The sequence below is a fragment of the Aristolochia californica genome, unplaced genomic scaffold (assembly GCF_029961685.1).
Source record: "Aristolochia californica isolate CCGP_79_NKW_82.1479 unplaced genomic scaffold, dmAriCali1.0.hap1 SCAF_10, whole genome shotgun sequence".
NCBI lineage: Eukaryota > Viridiplantae > Streptophyta > Magnoliopsida > Piperales > Aristolochiaceae > Aristolochia > Aristolochia californica.
The window spans coordinates 17,710,536-17,723,398 of record NW_027181771.1 but is presented as its reverse complement, the minus strand read 5'-3'; positions in this window follow the sequence as shown (position 1 = coordinate 17,723,398).

Sequence of the window (12,863 nt, the reverse complement as noted above, 5' to 3'; positions counted from 1 at the left end):
GTGTTCATTTGACGTGTGTGAAAGAAATTCTTAATTAACTTTTTTTATTGCTTTAAATTCTTTCCATACATAAATTCTAATATTTTCATTATGTTGTGATCTTTTTATCTTTTATCTCTTTTTTTGTTTACGAGATGAGGGGAAAATTGAAACTCAAGTTTTGATTTAGGAAAAAAGTATAGATCTAAAATGGAAATGCACATTGGATAAATGTAGAGAGAAATAATTCAAAAAAGTGACTGTAATTTTTAGGGATTGTAAACTCTTTTTAGTTTTTATATATCAGGTTCAACAATCGTCGGGAAAAAGAGAGAGGCGGGGGATTTTTACCTGAGTGTTGACTCCCAATCCATAAGTGACTTCTTAGAAAAATATATCCTGTTACGTATGGTAAATCACTTTACAATCATCTATGATCGTTAGGTCAACTTTTTGTAAATGGGCAAAATAATGGCTTGTTTGACTCGGGTAAATATCCCACCGCACGCTCACTAGGGAATTTTTTTAAAATGTTTGGATCCATAGGTCAGTTGCACTTTAACATGTTTGAAGCTTGCACATCTATTTGTTAAAACATGTGTATAAAAATCTCTTTCTTATAAAATTTCGAACTATCAGGGTTGAACAAGTGAAATTTCCCAAACTTGGATAACAAAACTTTTGTGTTCATTTGTTGTGTGTGAATAATTTTTCTTTTCTTAAATTTGTTATTGCTTTAAATTCTTTCCATACCTAAACTCTAAAAGTTTCAATTTGTTGTGATCTATTTGCCTTTTATCTCTTTTTTTATTTACAAGATGAAGGGAAAGTGAAAAATCAAGTTTTGATTTCAGAAAAAAGTATAGATCTAAAATGGAAATACAAAATGGACAAATCTAGAGAGAGATAATTCCAAAAATTCTGTAATTTTTTGAGATGGTAAATTCTTTTAAGTTTTTTATATCTGATTCTGCAATCGTCGAGAAAAGGGGGAGGCATGGGATTTTTAACTGATGTTGGCTCCCAATCCTTAAGTCATTCCTTACAAAAATAAAACCCGTTACGCATGATAAATCACTTTACAATCATCTACGATCGTTAGGTCAGCTTTTCTTAAATGGGTAAAATAAAGGCTTGTTTGACTTGGGTAAATATCCCACCACACGGTCACTTGGGAATTTAATGTTATTGTCTTTAAAAGGTTTGGATCCATAGGTCATTTGCATCTTTAACATGTTTCAAGCATGCATATCCACTTTTTAAAACATGTGTAGAAAAATCTATTGCTTATAAAATTCCGAGCTATAAAGGTTGAACTAGTGGTATTTCTAAAACTTGGATAACAAAACTTTTGTGTTCATTTGTGGTGTGTAAAAAATTTTTTTGCTTTAAATTATTTCCATACATAAACTATAAAATTAATAAAATTTTCATTTTGTTGTGATCTATTTGCCTTCAATCCCTTTTTTTGTTTACGAGATGAAGGGAAAGTGAAAACTTAAGTTTTGATTTAAGAAAAAATTATAGATCCAAAATTGAAATGCACAATGCACAAAAGTAGAGAGAGATAATTCCAAAAAGTGTCACTATTTTTTAGGGATTGTAAACTCTTTTTAGTTTTTATATATCAGGTTCTGTAATCGTCTAGAAAAGGGGGAGGCGAGGGATTTTTAACTGACTGTTGACACCCAATCCATAAGTCATTTCAAACAAAACTTTAGCCCGTTACGCATGATAAATCACTTTACAGTAAACTATGATCGTTAGGTTAGCTATTTGTAAACGGGCAAAATAATGGCTTATCCCCCCGCAGGTTCACATGGGAATTTAATGTTATTCTCTTTAAAAGGTTTGGATCCGTAACATGTTTCAAACATGCATATCCATTTTTTAAAACATGTGTAGAAAAATCTCTTTCTTAAAAAATTCCAAGCTATTAGGGTTGACCTAGTGGAATTTCCCAAACTACGATAACAAAACTTTTGTGTTCATTTCTGGGTGTGAACAAATTTTCTTTACTTACATTTGTTAATGTTTTAAACTCTTTCCATACATCAACTCTTAAAATTTTCATTTTGTTGTGATTTATTTGCCTTTTATCTCTTTTTTTGTTTACGAGATTAAGGAAAACTGAAAACACAAGTTTAGATTTAAGTAAAATGTATAGATCTAAAATGGAAATGCACAATGCACAAATGTAGAAAGAGATAATTCCAAAAAGTGTCTATAATTTTTTTGGATTGTAAACTCTTTTTAATTTTTATATAACAGGTTCAGAAATAATTGGGAAAAGGGGGAGGCATGGAATTTTTAACTGAGTGTTGACTCCCAATCCATACGTCATTCCTTAAAAAAATATTGCCCTCTAACCATGATAAATCACTTTACAATCATCTATGATCGTCAGGTCAATTTTTTTGTAAATGGGGAAAATAATGGCTTGTATGACTCGGGTAAATATCTCACCGCATGTTCATTTGGGAATTTAATGTTATTCTCTTTAAAAGGTTTGGATCCATAGGACATTTTCATCTTTAACATATTTCATGCATGCATATCCATTTTTTAAAACATGTGTAGAAAAATCTCTTTCTTATAAAATTCCGATCAATCAGGGTTGAACTAGTGGAATTTCCCAAACTCGGATAACAAAACTTTTGTGTTCATTTGTGGGGTGTGAATAATTTTTCTTTACTTACATTTGTTATTTCTTTAAATTCTTTCTATACCTAAACTCAAAAATTTTCATTTTGTTGTGATCTTTTTGCCTTTTATCTCTTTTCTTGTTTACGAGATGAAGGGAAAGTGAAAACTCAAGTTTTTTTCGAAGAAAAAATTATTGATCTAAAATAGAAATGTCCAATGCACAAATGTAGAGAGAGATAAGTCAAAAAAGTTTTTTTATATATCAGGTTCTGCAATCGTCGAGAAAAGGGAGAGGCATGGGATTTTTAACTAAGTTTTGACTCCCAATCCATAAGTAATTCCTAAAAAAATATAGCCCATTGCACATGATAAATCACTTTATAATCATCAATGATAGATAGGTCAGCTTTTTGTAAATGGGCAAAATAATGGCTTGTTTGACTCGTGTAAATATCCCACCGCACGTTCACTTGGGAATTTAATGTTATTCTCTTTAAAAGGTTTGGATCCATAGGTCATTTTCATCTTTAACATGTCTTAAGCATTCATATCCGTTTTTTAAAACTTGTGTAGAAAAATCTCTTTCTTATAAAATTCCGAGCTATTAGGGTTAAACTAGTGGAATTTCTCAAACTTGGATAACAAAAATTATGTGTTCATTTGTGGTGTGTGAATAAATTTTATTTACATACATTTGTGATTGCTTTAAATTCTTTCCATGCATAAACTCTAAAATTTTCATTTTGTTGTGATCTATTCGCCTTTCATCTCTTTTTTTTGTTTACGAGATGAAGGGAAAGTGAAAACTCAACTTTTGTTTTAAGAAAAAATTACACATCTAAAATATTAATTCACAATGCAAAAATGTTTAGAAAAATAATTCCAAAAACTTACTGTAATTTTTAGGGATTGTAAACTCTTTTTAGTTTTTACATATCTGGTTCTTCAATTGTGGGGGGGGGGGGGATTTTTAACTTAGTGTTGACTGCCAATCCATTAGTGATTCCTTCCAAAAATATAGCCCGTTACTCATGATAAATCACTTTACAATCATCTATGATCGTTAGGTCTGCTTTGTGTAAATGGGCAAACTAATGGCTTGTTTGACTTGGGTAAATATCCCACCGCACGTTCACTTGGGAATTTAATATTATTATCTTTAAAAGGTTTGGATCCATAGGTCATTTGCATCTTTAACATGTTTCAAGCATGCATATCCATTTTTTTTAAAACATATGTAAAAAAATCTCTTTCTTATAAAATTTCGAGCAATTAGGGTTGAACAAGTGGAATTTCCCATACTTGGATAACAAAACTTTTGTGTTCATTTGTGGTGTGTGAATAAATTTTCTTTACTTACATTTGTTATTGCTTTAAACTCTTTCCATACATAAACTCTAAAATTTTCATTTTGTTGTGATGCATTTGCCTTTTATCTCTTTTTTTGTTTAAGAGATGAAGGTAAAGTGAAAACTCATGTTTTGATTTAAGAAAAAAGTATAGATCTAAAATGGAAATGCTCAATGCACAAATGTAGAGAGAGAAAATTCCAAAAAGTGTCTGTAATTTTTAGGGATTGCAAATTTTTATAGTTTTTACATATCAGGTTCTACAATCATTGGGAAAAGGGGGAGGTGGGGGATTTTTGACTGAGTGTAGACTCCCTATCCATAAGTCATTCCATACAAAAATATTTCCGTTACACATGATAAATTACTTTACAACCATCTATGATCGTTAGGTCAGCTTTTTTTAAATGCGCAAAATAATGGCAACTTTGACTCGGGTAAATATCCCACCACACGTTCACTTGGGAATTTAATGTTATTCCCTTTAGAAGGTTTGCATCCATAGGTCATTTGCATCTTTAACATGTTTCATGCATGCATATCCATTTTTTAAAACATGTGTAGAAAAATCTCTTTCTTATAAAATTTCGATCAATCAGGGTTGAACTAGTGGAATTTCCCAAACTCGGATAGCAAAACATTTGTGTTCATTTGTGGGGTGTGAATAATTTTTCTTTACTTACATTTGTTATTTCTTTAAATTCTTTCCATACCTAAACTCAAAAATCTCATTTTGTTGTGATCTTTTTGCCTTTTATCTCTTTTTTTGTTTACGAGATGAAGGGAAAGTGAAAACTCAAGTTTTTTTCTAAGAAAAAAGTATTGATCTAAAATGGAAATGTACTATGCACAAATGTAGCTAGAGATAATTCAAAAAAGTTTTTTATATATCAGGTTCTGCAATCATCGAGAAAAGGGGGAGGCATGGGATTTTTAACTAAGTTTTGTCTCCCAATCCATACTTAATTCCTAAAAAAATATAGCTCCTTATGCATGATAAATCACTTTACTATCATCTGTGATAGATAGGTCAGCTCTTTGTAAATGGGCAAAATAATGGCTTGTTTGACTCGGGTAAATATCCCACTGCACGTTCACTTGGGAATTTAATGTTATTCTCTTTAAAACGTTTGGATCCATAGGTCATTTCCATCTTTAACAAGTTTTAAGCATTCGTATCCATTTTTTAAAACTTGTGTAGAAAAATATCTTTCTTATAAAATTCCGAGCTATTAGGGTTGAATTAGTGGAATATCTCAAACTTGGATAACAAAACTTATTTGTTCATTTGTGGTGTGTGAATAAATTTTATTTACGTACATTTGTGATTGTTTTAAATTCTTTTAATGCATAATCTCTAAAATTTTCATTTTGTTGTGATCTATTCACCTTTGATCTCTTTTTTTTGTTTACGAGATGAAGGGAAAGTGATAACTCAACTTTTGATTTAAGAAAAAAGTACACATCTAAAATATTAACTCACAATGCAAAAATTTTTAGAAAAATAATTTCAAAAACTAACTGTAATTTTTAGGGATTGTAAACTCTTTTTAGTTTTTATATATCAGGTTCTTCAATCGTCGGGAAAAGAGGGACGGTGGGGGGGGGGGGGGGGGGGGGGGGATTTTTAACTTAGTGTTGACTGCCAGTCCATTAGTGATTCCTTACAAAAATATAGCCCGTAACTCATGATAAATCACTTTACAATCATCTATGATCGTTAGGTCAGCTTTGTGTAAATGGGCAAACTAATGGCTTGTTTGATTTGGGTAAATATCCCACCGCACGTTCACTTGGGAATTTAATATTATTCTCTTTAAAAGGTTTGGATCCATAGGTCATTTGCTTCTTTAACATGTTTCAAGCATGCATATCCATTTTTTAAAACATATGTAGAAAAATCTCTTTCTTATAAAATTTCGAGCAATTATGGTTGAACAAGTGGAATTTTCCATACTTGGATAACAAAACTTTTGTGTTCATTTGTGGTGTGTGAAGAAATTTTCTTTACTTACATTTGTTATTGCCTTAAACACTTTCAGTACATAAACTCTAAAATGTTCATTTCGTTGTGATGTATTTGCCTTTTATCTCTTTTTTTGTTTAAGAGATGAAGGGAAAGTGAAAACTCATGTTTTAATTTAAGAAAAAAGTATAGATCTAAAATGGAAATGTACAATGCATAAATGTAGAGAGAGATAATTCCAAAAAGTGTCTGTAATTTTGAGGGATTGTAAATTCTTTTTAGTTTTTATATATCAGGTTCTACAATCGTCTGGAAAAGGGGGAGGTGGGGGATTTTTAACTGAGTGTAGACTCCCTATCCATAAGTCATTCCATACAAAAATATTGCCCGTTACGCATGATAAATCACTTTACAATCATCTTTGATCATTAGGTCAGCTTTTTTTAAATGGGCAAAATAATGGCAACTTTGACTCGGGTAAATATCCCACCGCACGTTCACTTGGGAATTTAATGTTATTCCCTTGATAAGGTTTGCATCCATAGGTCATTTGCATTTTTAACATGTTTCATGCATGCATATCCATTTTTTAAAACATGTGTAGAAAAATCTCTTTCTTATAAAATTCCGATCAATCAGGGTTGAACTAGTGGAATTTCCCAAACTCGGATAACAAAACTTTTGTGTTCATTTGTGGGGTGTGAATAATTTTTCTTTACTTACATTTGTTATTTATTTAAGTTCTTTGCATACCTAAACTCAAAAATTTTCATTTTGTAGTGATCTTTTTGCCTTTTATCTCTTTTTTTGTTTACGAGATGAACAGAAAGTGGGGAAAAGGGGGAGGCGGGGGATTTTTAACTGAGTGTTGTCTCCCAATGCATAAGTCATTCCTTACAAAAATATAGATCATTACGCATGATAAATCACTTTACAGTCATCTATGATCGTTAGGTAAGCTATTTGTGAATGGGCAAAATAATGGCTTGTTAGACTCAGGTAAATATCCCACCACACAGTCACTTGGGAATTTAATGTTAATTAAAAGTTTTGGATCCATAGGTCATTTGCATCTTGAACATGTTTCAAGCATGCATATCCATTTTTTAAAACATGTGTAGAAAAATCTCTATCTTATAAAATTTTGAGCTATTAGGGCTGAACTTGTGGAATTTCCCAAACTTGGATAACAAAACTTTTGTGTTCATTTGTGGTGTGTGAATAAATTTTCTTTGCTTAAATTTTTTATTTTTTTAAATTATTACCATACATAAACTCTAAAATTTTTATTTTTTTGTGATCTTTTTGCCTTTTATCTCTGTTTTTGTTCACGAGATGAAGTGAAAGTGAAAACTCAAGTTTTGATTTAAGAAAAAAGTATACATCTAAAACTGAAATGCACAATGGACAAATATAGAGAGAGAATTCCAAAAAGTTTATGTAATTTTTAGATATTTTAAACTCTTTTCGATTTTTATATATCAGGTTCTACAATCGTCGAGAAAAGGGGGATGCGGGGGATATTTAACTGAGTGTTGACTCCCAGTCCCTAAAGTCATTCCGTATAAAAATATAGCCCGTTCGCATGATAAATCACTTTACTATCATCTATGATCGTTAGGTCAGCTTTTTTTGAAAGGGCAAAATAATGGCTTGTTTGACTTGGGTAAATATCCCACCGCATGTTCACTTGGGAATTTAATGTTATTCTCTTTAAAAGGGTTGGATCCATAGGTCATTTGCATCTTCAACATGTTTCAAGCATGCATATTCATTTTTTAAAACATGTGTAGAAAAATCTCTTTCTTATAAAATTACGAGCTATTAGGGTTGAACTAGTGGAATTTCCCAAACTTGGCACACAAAACTTGTGTGTTCATTTGTGGTGTGTGAATAAATTTTTTTATTTACATTTGTTTTTGCTTGAAATTTTTTCCATACATAAAATCTAAAATTTTCATTTTGTTGTCATCTATTTGTTTTTTATCGCTTTTTTATATGAGAAGAAGGGAAAGTGACTCAAGTTTTGATTTAAGAAAAAAGTATACATCTAAAATGGAAATGCAACACTCACAAATGTTGAGAGAGATAATTCAAAAACTGTCTGTAATTTTTAGGGATTGTAAACTCTTTTTAGATTTTATATATCAGGTTCTGCAATCGTGGAGAAAAGGGGGAGGAGGGGGATTTTTAACTGAGTGTTGACTCCCTATCCATAAGTCATTCCTTACTAAAATATAGCTCATTACTCATGATAAATCACTTTACAGTCATCTATGATGGTTAGGTCAGCTTTTTGTAAATTGGCAAAATAATGGCTTGTTTGACTCGAGTAAATATCCCACCACACGTTCACTTGGGAATTTAATGTTATTATTTTTAAAAGGTTTGGATCCATAGGTCATTTGCATCTTTAACATGTTTATTGCATGCATATCCATTTTTTAAAACATGTGTAGAAAAATCTCTTTCTTATAAAATTGCTAGCTATTATGGTTAAACTAGTGGAATTTCAAAACTTGGATAATAAAACTTTTGTGTTCATTTGTGGTGTGTGAATAAATTTTATTTACTTACTTTTGTTATTGTTTTAAATTCTTACCATAAATAAACTCTAAAATTTTCATTTTATGGTGATCTATTTGCCTTTTATCTCTTTTTTTGTTTACGAGATGAAGGGAAAGTGAAAACTCAAGTTTTGATTTAAGAAAAGGGAATACTTCTAAAATAGAAATACACAATGCACAAATGCAGAGAGAGATAATTCCATAAATTTTCTGTAATTTTTAGGGATTGTAAACTTTTTTTAATTTATATATATCAGGTTCTGCAATCATCGGGAAAAGGGGGAGGTAGGGGGCTTTCAACTGAGTGTTGACTCCCAATCCATAAAGTCATTCCTTACAAAAATATAGCCTGTTACACTTGATAAATCACTTTACACTCATCTATGATCGTTAGGTCAGCTTTTTGTAAATGAGCAAAATAATGGCATGTTTGACTCGGGTAAATATCCCACCGCACGTTCACTTGTGAATTTAATGTTATTCTCCATAAAAGGTTTGGATCCAAAGGTCATTTTCATCTTTAAAATGTTTCAAGTATGCATATGCACTTTTTAAAAGATGTGTAGAAAAATATCTTTCTTATAAAATTTCGAGCAATTAGGGTTGAACCATTGAAATTTCCCAAACTTGGATAACAAAATATTTGTGTTCATTTGTGGTGTGTGAATAAATTTTCCTTACTTACATATGTTATTGCTTTAAATTCTTTCCATACATAAACTCTAAAATTTTCATTTTGTTGTGATCTATGTGCCTTTTTTCTCTTTTTTTTGTTTATGAGATGAAGGGAAAGTGAGAACTCACGTTTTGATTTAAGAAAAAAGTATACAGCTAAAGTGTCTGTAATTTTGAGGGATTGTTAAGTCTTTTTAGTTTTTATATCAGGTTCTGCAATAGTCAGGTAAAGGGAGAGGCGGGGGATTTTTAACTGAGTCTCCACCCCCATTCCATAAGTCATTCCTTAGAAAAATAAAGCCCGTTACGCTTGATAAATCATTTTACAGTCATCTATGATCATTTGTCAGCTTTTTGTAAATGGGCAAAACAAAGGCTTGATTGACTCGCGTAAATATCCCACCACACGTTCATTTGGTAATTTAATGTTATTCTCGTTAAAAGGTTTGGATCGATTGGTCATTTGCATCTTTAACATGTTTCAAGCATGCATATCCATTTTTTAAAACATGTGAAGAAAAATCTCTTTCTTAAAAAATTCTGAGCTATTAGGGTAGTACTAGTGGGATTTCCAAAACTTGGATAACAAAACTTTTGTGTTCATTTGTGGTGTGTAAATAAATTTTCTTCACTTACATTAGTTATTGCTTTAAATTCTTTCCATACATAGACTGTAAAAGTTTCATTTTGTTGTGATCTATTTCCCTTTTATCTCTTTTTTTGTTTACGAGATGAAGGGAAAGTGAAAACTCATCTTTTGATTTAAGAAAAAAGTATACATATAAAATGGAAATGCACAATGAACAAATGTAGAGAGAGATAATTCTAAAAAAGTGTCAGTAATTTTTAGGGATTGCAAACTCTTTTTAGATTTTATATATCCGGTTCTGCAATCGTTGGGAAAAGGGGGAGGCGGGGGATTTTTAACTAATTGTTGACTCCCTATCCTTAAGTTATTCCTTACAAAAATATAGCCTGCTACGCACGATAAATCACTTTACACTCATCTATGATCGTTAAGTATGCTTTTTTTAAATGGGTAAAATAATGTCTAGTTTGACTCCGATAAATATCCCACCGCCCGTTCACCTGAGAATTTAATGTTATTCTCTTTAAAAAGTTTGGATCCAAAGGTCTTTTGCATCTTTAACATGTTTCTTGCATGCATATCCATTTTTTAAAGCCTATGTAGGAAAATCTCTTTCTTATAAAATTCCGAGCTATGATGGTTGGTCTAGTAGGATTTCCCAAACTTGGATAACAAAAATTTTGTGTTCATTTGTGGTGTGTGAATAAATTTTCCTTACATTTGTTATTGCATTATATTCTTTCCATAAATAAACTCTAAAAGTTTCATTTTGTTGTTATCTATTTGCGTTTTATCTCTTTTTTTGTTTACGAGATGAAGGGAAAGTGAAAACTCAAGTTTATATTTAAGAAAAAAGTATACATCTAAAATTGAAATGCACAATGCACAAATGTAGAGATAGTTAATTCCAAAAAATGTCTATAAGTTTTCGGAATTGTAAACTCTTTTTAGTTTTTATATATCAGGTTCTACAATCGTCAGGAAAAAGGGGAGGCGGGGATTTTTAGATGAGTGTTGACACCCAATCCATAAGTCATTCCTTACAAAAATATAGCCCCTTACACATGATAAATCATTTTACAGTCATCTATGATCGGTAGGTCAGCTTTTGGTAAATAGCTAAAATATTGGCTTGTTTGACTTGCGTAAATATCCTACCGCACGTTCACTTGGGAATTTAATGTTATTCTCTTTAAAATGTTTGGATCCATAGGTCATTTGCATCTTTAACAAGTGGGATTATTGAGATAATTCAGAAATGTGTCTATAATTTAGAGAGAGATTATTCCAAAAAGTGTCTATAATTTTTAGGGATTGTAAACTCTTTTTAGTTTTTATATATCAGGTTTTGGAATCATCGGGAAGAGGGGGAGGCGGGGGATTTTGAACTGAGTGTTGACTCCCAATCCATAAGTCATTCCTTAAAAAAATATAGTCCATTACGCATGAGAAATCACTTTACAATCATCTATGTTCGTTAGGTCAGTTTTTGTATATGGGCAAAATAAAGGCTTGTTTGATTCGGGTAAAAATTCCACCGCACGTTCGCTTGGGAATTTAATGCTATTCTCTTTAAAAGGTTTAGATCCATAGGTAATTTGCATCTTTAACATGTTTCAAGCATGCATACCATTTTTTAAACATGTGTAGAAAAATCTCTTTCTTATAAAATTCCGAGCTATTAGGGCTAAACTTGTGGAATTTCCCAAACTTGGATAACAAAAATTTTGTGTTCATTTGGGGCGTGTGAATAAATTTTCTTTATTTACTTTTTTTATTCCTTTAAATTCTTTCCTTAGATAAACTCTAAAATTTTCATTTTGTCGTAATATATTTTCCTTTTATCTCTTTCGTTTTGTTTACAAGATGAAGGAAAAGTGAAAACTCAAGTTTTGATTTAAGAAAAAAGTATACATTTAAAATGGAAATGCACAATGTACAAATGTGGAGAAAGATAATTCCAAAAAGTGTCTGTAATATTTAGGGATTCTAAACTCTTTTTACTTTTTATATATCAGGTTTTGCAACCGTCGAGAATAGGGGTAGGTGGGGGATTTTTAACTGAGTGTTGACTTCCAATCCATAAGTAATTCCTTAAAAAAATATAGCCCATTACGCATGATAAATCACTTTACACTCATCTATGATCGTTAGGTTAGGTTTTTCTAAATGGGCCCAATTATAGCTGGTTTGACTCACGTAAATATCCCACCGCACGTTCACTTGGGAATTTAATGTTATTCTCTTTAATAGGTTTGGATCCATAGGTCATTTGCATCATTCACATGTTTCAAACATGCTCATCCATTTTTTAAAACATGTGGAGAAAAATCTCTTTCTTATAAAATTTCGAGCAATTAGGGTTGAACTAGTGGAATTTCCGAAACTTGGATGACATAACTTTTGTGTTCATTTGTGGTGTGTGAATAAATTTCTTTACTTACATTTTTTAGTGCTTTAAATTATTACCATACATAAACTCTAAAATTTTCATTTTGTTGTGATCTTTTTGCCTTTTATCTCTTTTTTTGTTTACGAGATGAAGGGAAAGTGTAAACTCAAGTTTTGATTTTAAAAAAAAGTATACATCTAAAATGGAAATGCACAATACAAAAATGTAGACAGAGATAATTCAGAAAAGTGTCTGTAATTTTTAGGGATTGTAAACTCTTTTTAGTTTTTATATATCAGGTTCTGCAATCGTCAAGAAAAGGGGGAGGCGGGGTATTTTAAACAGAGTATTGACTCCCAATCCATAAAGTCATTCCTTATAAAAATATAGCCCGTTATGAATTATAAATCGCTTTACACTCATCTATGATCATTAGGTCAGCTTTTTGTAAATGGGCAAAATAATGGCTTGTTTGACTAGGGTAAATATCCCACCGCACGTTCAGTTGGGAATTTAATGTTATTATCTTTAAAAGGTTTGGATCCATAGGACATTTGCATCTTTAATATGTTTCAAACTTGCATATCCATTTTTTAAAGCATGTGCAGAAAAATCTCTTTCTTAAAAAAATCTGAGCAATTAGGGTTGAACTAGTGGAATTTCCCAAACTTGGAGAATAAAAGTTTTGTGTTCATTTGTG